This window comes from Carassius auratus, chromosome 37 (genome assembly GCF_003368295.1).
Source record: "Carassius auratus strain Wakin chromosome 37, ASM336829v1, whole genome shotgun sequence".
Classification (NCBI taxonomy): domain Eukaryota; kingdom Metazoa; phylum Chordata; class Actinopteri; order Cypriniformes; family Cyprinidae; genus Carassius; species Carassius auratus.
In genome coordinates this window covers 5,649,762-5,662,126 of record NC_039279.1, presented here as the reverse complement: position 1 = coordinate 5,662,126, position 12,365 = coordinate 5,649,762, and the positions used below count along the sequence as shown (strand labels likewise).

Below are 12,365 nucleotides of genomic sequence, written 5' to 3'. Positions count from 1 at the left end.
CTGAATGCTTTCAGAATGAGGTAATGACAGTGCTAAACCAGTTTATACCTTGATTTTTGCAATTTTACAATCTTATGATCTTATTATTATAACTTTTTACCATTTAAGCACAGTTGCTTGAACATGACAGATTGAATGTTCTTCCTGTTCTCATGTATTTTTTTTTTTTTTTATGTATGAGCCTATGAGAAAGACTATTGACTGATTATATTTTCAGTCCACTAATAGATGGTGTTCAGATTGGTTAGGGCACATTTTTCCCCTCAAAAAATCTTATTAAAAGCAGCCCACCATCTTTAAGTGGACTGGAATAAATAGATGCATCATTGGTCAAAAATAGTAACATATACACTGATTAACCAAAACATTATGACTACCTGTTTACTATGCTGTTGGTCCTCCATGTGCCGACAAAACAGTACCGACCCTACGAGGCATGGACTCTACAAGACCTCTGAAGATGTCCTTTGGTATCTGGGATCAAGATATTAGCAGAGGTGGAGCCGCTGTGGATTGAAATTGTAGTTGGTCCAGCACATCCCACAATTGGATTGAGATCTGGGGAATTTGGAGGCCAGGGCAACACCTTGAACTCCTCAGCATTTTATTCAATATGTGCAGTATAGGTGCATTATCCTGCTGAAAGATGGCACTTCCACCATGGAAAAACCATGTCATGAAGAGGTGTTCCTGGTGTGCAAAATTTAGGTAAGTAGCATGTATCAACTTTGCATCCACATGGCTAGACCCAGGGTGTCTCAGCAAAACACTGCCCAGAGCACCACACGGTCCCAAAGTGCATCTTGGTACCATCGCTTCCCCAAGCAAATGGACCAAAAATAGTGACACATTCCTCCCATAATAATCAATAATCAATAATCATTAGTCCTTCTGTTGGCTCGAACCAAATGGGAAAGTCTTTGTTTTCCTCGTACATAGATGAGCCTTGGGTGCCCAGCTCCCTGTAACCAGTTTGTGGTTTGTCCCTCCTTACAGCAGTGCTGGTAAATTCTCACCATTGATATTTGGAAATACCTACAATCCTTTCTGTTTCAGAGATATTCTGACCCAGTCACCTTGCAATAACAATTTGGCCCTTGTCAAGTTCACTCTGATCTTTATTGGTGCCTAGTCTCAGCTTCAGATGTCACCCCCAATTAAGGACCATTGGCTGAACGTCTGATGCATATGACACACAAAATCAGAAACACTTTAGGAGTTTCAATGTCATCATCTGATTAAATGATTAAATCTGGTTAAATTACACATGATTTCCGAGAGACGTGTGTGTCGCTCTTTAACGTTACACCTGGGAAAAAGGATTCCTTGCTGCCAACCCCCCTCATGTTAGAAGATCTATTATATATCTGGTCTGGCAACGCAAGACTAATTCCTGCCCATTGCTCTTGCATGAAACACATTGGGCCCTATTTTAACGATCTAAACGCAAAGTGTAAAGCGCATGGCGCAGGTGCACTCAGGGTGTGTGCTAATCCACTTTTGCTATTTTAATGATGGAAAAACGGTCCGTACGCCAGGGCGCATTTTTGGAATGGGTTTTCCCTATTATCTTAATGAGTAATGTCATCTCCCATTCCTTTTAAAACTGAGATGCATTCGAGCAATGGCGGATGGCTATTTCCATGGCGGGATTTGCTGGCGGAAAAGCTGAAAACTTCTCAAGCAAAGAAACCGATCTGATCGTGCGCAAAGTTAAAGCGTGTGAGCAGATCATCTATGGGACAAGCAGGAATCCACCAAAGCTTTCCGAGTTAAAGAAGTCAGTCAATACATATGTGTGTGTATTGGCACGATTGTCCAATTAATTAGATTAGATTAGATTAGATTCGATTCGATTAGATTAGATGAAATTAGCTAATTTCATTCATCACTATAAGTAGTAATAGGCTGAATTGCAAATAGGTAGCATAATTCTAATAGATCCAATGACTATCCATCATTACATTTTTATATTTATGTAGCCTACACAAAAATATTATTTTACACTGTAATCCTTTAGTTTTTAATATTTGGCATGTTTGTGTGATGCGCATCCCTGTGCATTTGCTAATTAAACGACGTACTGCTGGACAGGAAAATGCAAACAGCACCAGACTGAAACTAGCAAACATACTTGCGTTGTGCCTTGCGTTGCATTGCGCCGGGTGTATGATAGGGCCCATTAATTATGAGAACTGATCATTTGCTTACATCTAATATACCTAGACCTTAATATGTGGGCTTGTTAGGAGATGGTCAACGATATTTGCTTAATCTGTGACTGGTTGTAAAGTTTCAGCTCATCAGCGTATTATGTTGTGTTTTGACCAATCAACCTGAGTTTGTAAATCTAATCTCAGAGTAATGCATATGCATTATCTTCATGTTACATTACATGATTCATCAGTATTTTATAGTGTAGTATGAACTTAAAAAATGTGTGTGAGTGTGCATAATTCAATAAAGCAAATACCAATAGTCGTTCAGTCAGCCAAAAAAAACAAAAAAACAAACATTATTAATCATTATTGTCTCGCACATCATGTTGAAATCACACCAGCCGATGCTCATCACACACTCAAACTCTCACACACACACTTGCAAGAGGCTCAGGGAAAGAGCTGACTTAACCATTTTTCTCCATTTCACAAAAGTAGCTGCACTGGTGTCAACATGATGAATGGGGGAATGTGGAGAGAAGGTGCACACTTTCTCTAGGGTAGATGGCTCCTCCTCAGTGCCAGTGCCGGCACAATATACCAATGAATGGCTGAGGAACTGCGCTATAATGAGCGCTAACATGTGTTTTCACAACACAACATTAAAAGCCTTTCACATGTACAAATGTTTTGCAAACAGTCCCTGCTCCCAGACAATTCTTGCACTCCCCCGCTTGCGTCGTCTGCATTACATGCATCGCTGCCTGCGCAGCCATACATAAATAAGCTCCTCTGCAGCTTCTTGTGCCGACATGTGAGGAAATGGAAGGGGGGCTTTTAATTGTTCAGCGATTAAGTTATCATGGCAGCAACGATGCTGAGAGAATGAATCGAGAGGACAAAATTAGAACCACTGACTCCACTATCTAGGGCTGTAAGTTGGCACAGTACAGTGTTTGGAGAGGACTCTCGCCCTCTTAGGAATCGGTTCCTTAGCCAGCCATCCGGCTTGTTCTATTAATTAACTTGTTTACATTTAGCTAAGACGACTTCTACAAAAAAAAAAAAAAAAAAATGTATTTACAGGGAAAGTCCACCTGGAACAACCTGAGGTTAATGCTAAAGTGTGCAATATATATATAAACTATTAATAAACAATAATTAAATTTATAGCATTATCAAAAAGAAAAACAACATCTGTTTTGTTTGAGCAAACAGCTCAAGTTTGGGGAGTTTGGGGCTATTATTGTCTTCTGATCAATGTCAGATAGGGTTCAGGAAGACTGTTTAAATACAGTATTTTTATTATTTGTAATATTTAAAGAAAAAGTGAAATAAGTTAAATATTAGTAAAATCATCGAAAAAATAAATTACCTTTATAACATGTTTAAATAGGCAAAATAAAAAAAAAACTTTTACAAAGATTTTATTTAACAGAAAATTATTCTCAACTTTAATAAGCGTAAATTATAAAACTGATTCAAGATCAATTACAACCATACATTTAATACAGATTCTTATGTCATTCTTATTCTTGGGATCAATCCCGACAACTATAGACATCGTAAAATGCTTCAAAGCAGAATGATTATGCCTTGTTTGCACTGCACTAATTAAAAACAAAAGATTTATAGGTCTCAAACACCCATGAGTACTTTAAACCTACAACCTTTCAGTTGGGGTTCAACGAAGGGGTTACAACACCTACTAAGAAATATATGTTCTACCTTTTGTTGAAACCTCTTTCAACATTCAGAGAACCTCAAAACAATTCACACGGGTAATACCAGAAGCATATACCACCCCCTGCCCCGCTACCAGGGTCCCTCTCCCCACTTTTCTTTTCTATGTGAAGAAAAAGGAAGGAATTTTATGACTCCATTTTTGCTGCGGCCATTAAACGGGTGGGAGAAGCATTAACGACCAGACCCAACATTTTACAGTGTTTGACTGAAACGATGCATGACGCTCAGGGAATGTCGACGCATAGACAAAGTAGAGAGAAAGAGATTTGAAAATGTCAGCAACTCAGCAGAGAAAAACTGTAAACTTGTCCAGCTGCCCTGAAACTTTTGTGTCTAGAACACCTCAGTTTGTCTTTTCCTTTCGTCTGGATCAGTGCCGCGTGTTTACTTATGTGTTGCAGACTAAAGGCGTCTCTGGAGAGCCTATTGTTTGGGGTGTCTAAATCTTCTGAAGGCTGAATAGCGTGGGAGAGAGGATAGATAAATGTTTGGTACCACCTGCTGGACAGTAGATGTCACTTTGGAGAAAAATGAAGCGAAAATGAACAACAGATTACAGTGTGGCTGCTCCTCATCTCTCCTGGAACAAGTAGGTGGAACTGGGTGTGTAAAAGTGGTTCATAATTCTCCCTCTGGGACTCTTACAGTCTTAAAGCTTCCAGTTGTATAATTTCAGGCTACTATGTGCAACATTTGACAGTACAAGTTGGATTAATGCAAAGCACATTACAAATAAAGAACTTTAAATTAAGCTTATAAATAACGTCAATACGTATTTCTGTAAGACATAACTGCTGATGCAGACTACAGGCCAGTGTTACACTATCAATCAGTGGGGAACCATATCAATTTAAGCATTTAAAAGCAATGACATGAATCACCTCTATTCATTATATGATGTGCCCATGAATCGAAGATTCAAAAATTAATCTGGGCAGCAGAGCTGGCCGAGGTGGAAACATATGAGCTGAAATGCTCAAATCAATAACTGCATTATTCTTTTATAGCCTGAAGACAGTGATGCATACAAAGCCACGAATGGGTCATTCTGATCATCCTAGAAGCTCATCAGAGATTGAGGGGCTTCTTTAAGAGCGCATGACTGCTTATGGTTTCACTTTACGCAGTATAAACATTGAAAGATTGTGTTTATCAGTTCAACAGGAAGGAGAAAAACAAGGAGGAGATATTTTGCAATAGTGTGGAAATTACTAGCGCTTTGTCTGAAGTGGGCAATGTGCTTGGCGTTAGGTCCAATCCAGTAATGGAACATAATTCAGCTGCGACTAGGGTTAAAAATGACTTTCTGGCCGATTTATACACCGTTCCTCCATACGTTTCCACTGAATTCTCATAATGCGCATTCCCTGCTTCCACTAGGCCTGCTTTTCAGCCATTTTAATTGTAATGAGCCCATTGTAAGCTGTATTGGGCGAGATGAAGGGCTCATTATCCTCATAAACAACATCCTGTGCGTCCTTTAAGAGGCCTCAAATCAGTGTGACAAGTACCCTCACCCTCGCCCCACTCCAAACACTCAGGAACTGAGGGCTTAATAATGCAACACTGCACGATTATCATTACAGCTTTTTTCTCCGTTAATTTTTGATGAGGAACTAGTGGAGCAACATCTCTAAAAGCTGAAAGAACATTAACCACAAGGAAACACATAGTTTAGACTAATCATATTACTGCAGCAGGTTGGGAAAGGAGAAATAGTTTAAGTCCAGCACATCTACAATAATTTGCAAGGAACTTTGCAAGCAAGATGCACTTGCTTTAGAATTTAGGTTCACAAATGGGAGAAGTATTGAATTTTTTATTAATAATTTGATATAAAATCTTAAAATGAGGTGATGAACCATGTTTATATGAATAGTCCACCCCCCAAAAAAATATTGAATCAACTGATTCATTAAAAAGATCCAACTCAAACTAGTTAATCATCCATGATCCTGACATTGCTATTTTTTTTGTGAACAACAAAAAGTTAAACTTAAGTCTGATCATCAAACAAAGTTTCAGAAGACTTCAAATGTCAAATGAACTTTTTTTGTTATTTTGGAGTCTGACAGCCATGGTCACATTTTGTCACGGTTTACGCTGCCGGAAGGAACGCGGAGCCGAGGATAAATGAAATAAGGCTTTTAATATATCCAACAAATGGAGCACGGAGGTAGACACACGTAAATAGCCAGTAAGCATCAAGTTGCAAGTGAGTTAGTAGCAAGTAGACCCGACGAAACTGAACTGAAAGGAAAAGGTTTAAGTACAAAGGATAATAGGGAAACACAGGTGGATGGAATCACTAAATTAACAGGGACATTAATACACATGAGGAATAGAATAGACACACCTGGGAACTAATCAAACCAAACACGGAAGACAGAAACTGGGTCACAGGGGCAAAAACACACTAAATGAGTCCATGTATGTGACACATTTACTTTCATGATATTAAAAATATTAATAAAATCCATGTTCCTCAAAAATCCATATTTTGTCTTCCACACACACACACACACACACACAAAAAGGCTTACAGTCTTACAAGATGAGATTAAGTAGATAATGACAAGATTTTAAATTTTGTCAGGGGTAGGACATTTCCTTTAAAATTAAATAAGCCTGACTTTACGCTGGTAATCAAATGATCACAGACTATAACTTATCACACGTATCACAGCATATCAACCACACCACAATCATTTCTCGTCTGTATGATGGGACAGGACGCTAGCTAAGATTAACTTCCTGTTTGCGCCTCCTTGAAACAACTGACAGAGAGAGACATCTTTCGATAATCAATGTCATGTCTCCATGCTTCAAAGAATCTCCAATCCTGTACAAGCAGCATTTTAAAACATCAAAACTTTCTAATTAAAGGCATGTCATTGCGATTCTGATTGGAGTCCTGCAATTTGGCCAGAGGGGCTCCTGCTGAAAGCAGATACAAGGCAAACAGTCTCGGGTGTAATTATGATTAGAAAGCCCTCTTTTGAAGAGCCCTCATAAGGGTGAGCATGAGAGAAAAGCCCCTTTGTAACCAAAGTGTGGCTGATATTGCCTTGAATGGCGTTTACAATGGCATGCCACAGCAAGGCAAGTAAAACATCAATAGTTCTAGACTAGTTTACCCTAAAAAAAATTCTATTTTCTCATCATTTACTAACCTGTATGTCTTCCCAAACCTGTTTGCCCTTATTTTTTTTATTCAGATTCAGATTGACAGCATTGTTCACCATCAAATATCATTGTATGTAATAAAGCACTGTGAACATTCTTCAAAACTTCTCCTTTCTCCTTTGTCTTGAAAGTCACAAGTTTGAAACGACATGAGGGTGGCAAAATGATCACAAAACTTTACATTTTGGGTGAGCTGTCTCTTTAAAACTTGTTGCACATTAACACTGCAAGACAGCATACTGTAATATATAAGTGGTGTATAAAAAGGGCAGATACTGAGTAAGCACTCTTTTGCATATTTCTTCTGGTTCTCAATATTTTACAGCATGAATTATAATATTCTGTTCTTTGAAGTCTCCAGTAAAGCTTTGCTTTGACTGAGAGTAATTCCAAATATATATTTTCCTCACGGCATGCTGGCACACACCACATCTGCTGTGATTTAGGCCTAAAACAAACAGCTCATACAGGCAGCAGCGGATACAGTGGGTGCCACTATGCACCAAGGTAACCGAGTTAAGATTGAATGCTTTCATGGCAACTGGATTTACATTGACAGATCCGTAGAAGCTGCAGACGTACAGAAACAAAGCGGTGACGCAGTCAGGTGCAATCTTTACTTTTCACCCCTCTGCTTTTTGAAAGCATCTGACCAGAAAGGGCTGAAATCTGCTTTAGTGCTCGAAAAAGGTAAAGTCCGTTCATGTCAGTCGAACTTAGACGTTTGTATTTGACCATCTACGCTGAGTGATTTATTCGAGCATGGTGCGGAAATTATTCTTTTCTAAGCGTTTTTTAAATACAAAAAGTGTTCTCATCGCTTCATATAACCCAGATTGTCTGATGGCAGATCGAGTATTCTGATGATGACTTTTCATACCTTTTATGAACCTTGACACTGTTATTTACTTGACTGTCTATGGGACAGTCTCAAGCCTACGGAGCCCCCCACATGGCATGCAGGAGAGTAATTGTAGGCTAAATCGTTTTCACGATTTACTAATTCATTCCCTCAATGTTCTAAAATGTGCACGATTACTATTGCGTTCCCTCAATTTACTATTTCGTTCACTCTATTTAGAAATTGTGTGCATGATTTACTAATTCATTCCCTCGATTTGCAAATTGAGGGAACACAATAGTAATCGTTTTAGTACCCTGAGGGAATTAATTAGTAAATCGTGTGCACAATTTTGTTATTTTTTTCTTGCATGTCATGTGCTGGGCTCTGTACAAAGCCTCCAGGTTTTCATCCAAAATATCTTAAATTGTGTTCCGAAAACAAACAAAGCTTTTACGGGTTTGGAACGACATGGGGTAAGTGATTAATGACAAAAATTTCATTTTAGGGTGGAGTGTCCCTTTAAGGAACACTATTTTAGAGGGAAGAGTGAGTATTTGACCTTGAGGACCATTGATATTCTTGGATCAGATGGTCAGTTTAATGCTGAGTTCAGGAGGTTTACAGTTACAAAATACCAGTGCCAGACCTGAGACAGGTCTATCATTTCAACTCTTTACTAAGTTGTCACAAGGGACTTTTCGCTCTCTCTGTCCATTCTGTTAATGGCATCAATGGGCCCTTCACCTTGGGAGCACAGAACTCAAAACATGGGGGGGGGGGGTGCATTTGCCCATACAAATTGACATTTAATAATAATATAATAAAAGGTTGTTTACTGAAAATTATTTCATCTGATACAGCAGATATTCATGTTTTTTGAACTTATTTCAAATGAAGAGAAACAAAGAAAAACATAAAAAAAAAACATGTATATTGCATGTTTTGCTAAATTAGTATGATAAACAAAGTCCTATGTTTGGCAGAATATATTTGCACTTTAAAAACAGGTGCAATGACAGCAATTCATCAAACATTTACTAAGCAGTAATACAACTGAGAAAATAAATGATTTTGGCAGGATGATAAACTCAGTCGTGAGAGAGATTTGTAGATAATCAGACAAAACGGGCGAAAATTGCATGAATAATTTGTTGAATCGAGAGTGAGACAACCGCACTGTTACACAGCGTGCTCCAGGGGTTGGAGCGTCATCGTCTGCGGAGACGTGGCTGAATTTGACTAATGCCTCTCTCGCTGTGAACAATAGAGATGAATGTTACTTTAAATCCGAAATACTTAAATCCAGCTTTCGATGACTCCAGGCAAATATCATTAATCACGCGTGGCCCACCTCGCTCAGCACGCGTGTGCGCGACCAGATGATGGCTTTCCCTGACTCAATCCATCACGTACGTGTCATGAGCGTGGGCCCTCGTACCGGCTGAGAGCCTCCATGTAGGGGCCCTGCTAAGTGAAAGACTTACAACAGCTGTACCTGGCGCTGGTCGGTGCTCTCAGAGAATCCTGGCTCCCCACTTAGAATGTCATCCAGCTCGTTTTAAAAGAGCGTCACGCCATGGAGCTCTTTGTTTGATATATCATTCCTCATCTTTACAATTTTGGGAATAGCAGGTCTAACTTATCAAACTGGCACCTGAAATCCCACCGGTCACAGTTTTAGCACATCATGTGTGGGGGTGATGTCATCCTGTGACAGCACTTCCTATTCTCATTAGACAGGCCTATAAAAATGAGAAAGGTGGCTGTTTTAGAATATCCCATCTGCCTGAAAGTGAGTCAAGTTATCTCCATTATTTCAGCACTAAGGTGTGCGGTGAAAGCGCCGACGCAGAATAAGTACATTTCCCCCTCTCTCAAGAAGTAAAGAGCACTCTAAGTTCACCACAGGCCTTGGTTGTACATAATCATTCTTAATGTCTAAACATAAACGTTTACTGCAGACGGCATTGTGATGTTTGGCAGAAAACATGCTCATTTTGAAGACAACATCAGGGCAAAAAAAGGGGGAAAATGCTATTGCTATTTGTGAGTAATATTTAATTAATGACTTTCATAAATAATGAATAGAGCGGATGTAATTGCAGATGTTTTTATGATGACAGGCTTGGCTTCACTGGGCTTTTTTTCCCTTCCTCCCTCTTTTCAATTACCGTTCAGAACAGGGTAGGCAGAGAAAAGAAATGGAGGGAAAGAGAGAGAGAGAGAGAGAGAGAGAGAGAGAGAGAGTGAGGAATGGAAGAAGTGAGAGAGAGAGAGAGAGAGAGAGAGAGGCTGGTGGAGGCAGAATTAAAGAGGCTTTTTGTCGCGTTTAATATCAATTCATTCCATGGACTGCTGACACAGGCAGTCCGGAGAGCCCAGGATTTATGGCTCCCTCTAATGGGCATGCTCAGAATCAAAGGCCTGTCGTCAGCACTACTTAAACCACTCCTCTCTCACTCCCTTGCTCCGGCCCTTTCCTCTCCACGCGTTTAAAGACACACACTCATTTACAGCTCTACAGTAGCAATTCTCTACTAGTTTGGCTCAGGAGCAAAATTTTTATGTGGACATCAAGTGGCGATCCAACACAGCACCGAAATTTAAAACAAGCAATTTATAGTTCTTTATCTTATCTAGTATTGTCTGCTTTTAAGGATAGCGATATGTCATGCAACCTGTCCGTGCTGGCTTCTCTCTAATTTGGCAAGCTTCAACAGTGAAATATGACACCGTGGAGTATGATATTAACAATAAGCGGATTCAATTTTCTGTCCTAACAATGCAAAATGATATGGTCCCTTGCATTTTATTTTAACATTTTGTTTTAATTTTTGCATGGTTTTATTTCTGCAATTGAGAACCACATCTGTGAAGGGACACACACACACACACACCAGACCAATGCGACTGCGATAGTCATTTTGGTCTTATAAGGCACTTTTGCATTGCCAGAAGAAAAGGGAAGATCAGTACGATGAACTTCAAGTTAACTCAGATTCTGTTTAAGGGCACAAGGAAAATTAAGTCTAAATTAGGTCTCATTCACCATACATTCAAACATTTGTGGGCAAAACTTGTATGCAAACATTTTCAAACAAAAATCAAGATATATGAATAAGTTCACACTTTCTAAATTCAGACCACACCACTCTCTGGCAATTTTTACATGACAACGGTGTAGTCAAAAACAAACAAAAAAAATGTTCTCCGCTGTTTTAAAAAGTTTCACGTATACACAACAACATTTCCAAAAGTGATTCTGATTCATGATAACACGAAAATGGCCAAAAACATTGTATTATGTATGCCAGGCCAGTAGTTGGTGCTGTCACCTTGTTAGTAAACATTACCTGTATGAAAGTGACGATTATATGATTTATATGATCTCCTCTGTAGACACTTTCTCTACTCTACTATGGAGTGGAACTACTTACCACACATTTCACAAGATTAGATGTTTGTCAGTGGTGCTCAGGATGTGCAAATCATTTCCCTTTGTCCTATCAGTCATCTCTCGTTACCTCTCTTTGTTTACGTGGTAAGTGAAATTTTATGTACTGTTATTTAAAAAGCAACCGCTAGCAAGCGGCTAACCTTGTCCCTTTAGTGGCTCCGTACAACATATTATTTGTTTTTCATGCCTTTCCGAATATGGATTCGCTATGCAGGCACATCCCTAACTTTGAATCACGTTTTAAAAAAAAATGCATTTTCAGAACCCAAAATGCTGTTGCTGCGTAAACAAACAGTCAAAAGGGATAAAAAGTTTCCAGTTTTTGGTTGAAAACTTTGTTGTCTAAACGGCCCCTCTGTCTATCTCTCTATCCATCTATCTACATGCAATTTTCATAGATAAAAATAAAAGCTTTATTAATATACATACATTTTGAATGTGACGGAAACTATGTTTGCAGACATGCATGAAATTTGTTTGTAAATATTAATGAATAAGACCTAAACTCTATCTACCAGGTTTCCAGTAACTAATCCACTGAGGAAACACCCCAGACAGTTGGAAAACAATGACACTGAGACATACAGCGGGTAAGGATGATATTGGAGAGAGAGAGAGAGAGAGAAAGACTAAAAATGTAAATTGTGCAAAAATTTGAAATCCATCCCATGAATTGAAGAGTCAGACTCAATTTCAACCCAACCTTTTCTTACAACTCCATTGACTCTTGAAAGAACATCTAACTCAATACCAGGAAGATCATGAAACTATATATTGAGGGGTCACCAGTAGCAATCAGACTCTTTTGCTGCCAATAGGCAAAAAGAAATAAAAAAAAAAATAAATAAATAAATATATATATATATATATATATATATATATATATATATATATATATATATTTTTTTTTTTTTTTTTTTTTTTTTTTTAATAAATACAAACATACAATTTCACAATATGAGTGTAAGGTGTA

At 38.6% G+C, this 12,365-nt stretch overlaps 1 protein-coding gene across 7 annotated transcripts in view; it reads right to left on the bottom strand.

Moving 5' to 3' along the window:
- LOC113055963 (RNA binding protein fox-1 homolog 3) overlaps nt 1–12,365 on the bottom strand; it is a 377,645-nt gene that overhangs the window by 190,646 nt on the left and 174,634 nt on the right. The window lies entirely within an intron of this gene.